Genomic DNA, 2,919 nt, shown 5'->3' on the forward strand with positions numbered 1-2,919 from the left:
CTCACTGTGTACGCTATTACTACTCTATTACTACTCTATTACTACTCTATTACTACTCTATTACTACGCTATTTCTTGTCTATAACTACTCTATTACTATGCTATTACTTTTCTATAACTACTCTATTACTCCTCTATAACTGCTCTATTACTACTCTATAACTAATCTATTACTACGCTATTACTTCTCTATAACAACTCTATTACTGCTCTATAACTACTCTATTACTACTTTATAAGTACACTATTAGTATGCTATTACTATACTACTACTACGCTATTACTACTCTGTTACTATGCTATTACTATATTAATATGCTATAACTACACTACTACTATACTATTACTACTCTATTACTATGCTATCACTACTACATTACTACTCCATTACTACGCTTTTTCCATTCGATAACCATTCTATTGCTTTTCAATTACTTGTCTGTATCTGAACGGAGGCCAGATGTGCAGAACGGGGCCATCGAACGAAACCTGTGACCCAACAAACTGTTCAACACAAACTCTTTGAGTCATCGCAGCTCAGGGCCAACAACTCACCCCGAGTCGAAAAGTGAAAAGGAGCAGTTTGAGTCACCAGGAGGCGCTACGCCCTCCGTTCGGATGGAGCGGACCAACCTAGCAGCTGGCTGTCGATCCGAGCGGCCTCCTCCTGACGGTGCACCGCCTCCTCCTGACGGTGCACCGCCTCGTCCTGAGGTAGCAGCACCTCGTCCCGACGGAGCAGCACCTCGTCCCGACGGAGCACCTCGTCCCGACGGAGCACCTCGTCCCGACGGAGCACCTTGTTCTGACGGAGCCCCATCTCCTCCAGACAAGAACCTACAGTCTGCGGAATGCGTGAGGCTTTGGCAGGACGGGGCCGTAATCACAGGCTTCCCAAAGTGCAGCTTTAAAAAGCAGCGTCCACACGCAGGCGCACAGAGACGCCTTCATCTGGGAGCAGCGACGCGCTCGTGTTTGCAAAGGCACAAACACAAACAAGCAGCGTTTCTGTATCGCTGTGCGCACACACACACACACACGCACACGCACACACACACACACACACACACACACACACACACACACACACACGTGTGCGCACACTAGAGCCTCCAGTTTGGGAGTTATATTGATTTTGTGTGAATAACTTTTCAAGGTTGTTGTTTTTTTGTTGTTGTTGTTGTTTTTTTGGCCTTCCACTCACTTTGCAGGGCCCAGCGCGTTGTAAACAGCGGAACAAAATGGCCGCCCGTTTTTTTTTTTTGTTTTTTTTTTGGCCACCGAGCGGTGCCGACCGCCTCAGAAATGAGTGAAGAGAAGTTCAAGCCCGTTAATCAATACCATGCCTGAGCTCATGGAGCAAACAAAGCTGCTTACGCTGCTTTTCCCTCCGTCCTCCTCCGTCGGGCCCGGAGTCTCAGCACCACTGGAGGAGCGACGCCTTCCCAGCGACGCAGCCCCCCCCTCTAATTAGCCCCCACCCCCCAACACACACACACACACACACACACACACACTTCCACGGCGGTGGCCTGTTCCCTCTGCCCACTGTGCATCTCAGCTCCCCCATGTAATTGTCTGCCAGTTCCCCTCCAGTGGTAATTTCAGGCCTTTTCTTCCCGGAGCAGAGACACAAAGGAGGAGGATAATAGCCCCGAGTCGCAGGAGGCGAGCGGAGGCAGCGGCGGAGGGGCGGCCGCTCCCCTCCGCCGCTTGAACTCCAGACCGCCGGTGCAGCCCCCGAGGAGGCGTCTGCGCCGGCGGCCCCCACCGAGGCGGCGAGCTCTTGGGTGTGCCGCGGGAAGGAACCCGGCGCGCCTCGCACTCCGCCGTCCTCTTCGCACCTTCGCTCGTCGTCGACTTGAACCTGTGGACGCGGGGGATGGACATGAATTACATCACTGCAGCGCCCCGCCTTCCGGGCTGCATCGGAACCGGAGGAGCAGAGGGCTGCTAATGAATGGCTCCATTGCTGAACCCCCCCCCCCCCCACACACACACACACTCACACACACACACACACACACACTCTCCACCCCCCACCCACAACCACCACCACCAATCTGACAACCCAACACTAGCAATTATGAAGGAAGCCAGCGAAACCACATCCACCTTGGCTGTAGTTTTTAGGATTCCAGTAGGCTTGTAAAACTTCTGGGTTCCTCTGCGAGCATTCCAATATCAATGCGGCGGATTTAGGCAGCCACGTCCCCGCTCAATTATAACGTCCTTTAAGAAACAGGAGAGCGGTGTGGCGGGTGGGGGCGGGGGCCCGCCACCGCCGACCGGTTTCGACCACCTCTGCAAGGACGCTCAAAATGGTTTTCCCCGAATGACCCCGAAAGGTCGACTTTTATCAACCCCTCCCACGCGCCCTCCTCTGCTCCACGATGTCATCGCAAGCCGCCGGGGCTCGTGAGGACCTCAAGGACATCTGGTCCCGCCGTTCCAGGCCGCCCGTCCCACCGCAGCTCTGCTGCCGGGACGCGAGCTAACGACCCGCGTTGAGACACTCGAGACGATGAAACGGAATATTTGGAGCGTTCCCGCTCTTCGGGGGCCCGGGGCGAGAGTGCACGGCGTGCAAAGGACGACATGTTGTTAACATCCAGACATTTCTGGTCGACAGCAGCAAAGTGGTCTCATGTAATTTCCTGCTCGCGGGAAGTAATTAGGACGAGCTCATCTGTGATCTGTGTGTCATCTGTGTCCCAGATTGGTGACCGGGGGAGAAACTGCGCTTGGGAGATTTGGGAGAAAGGCAGCACAAACTGACTTGGATTTGGACATTTCTCATCCTGCTCAGGACGTATCCTGGTCCATGTACAGTTGGTATTATAATACACCATGAAGCTGTTGGTGGTGAATGGTGAATCCAGGTTCTAATAATACACACCAGGCAAACAGAAATATTAT

This window comes from Zeus faber (genome assembly GCF_960531495.2).
Source record: "Zeus faber genome assembly, chromosome: 6".
NCBI lineage: Eukaryota > Metazoa > Chordata > Actinopteri > Zeiformes > Zeidae > Zeus > Zeus faber.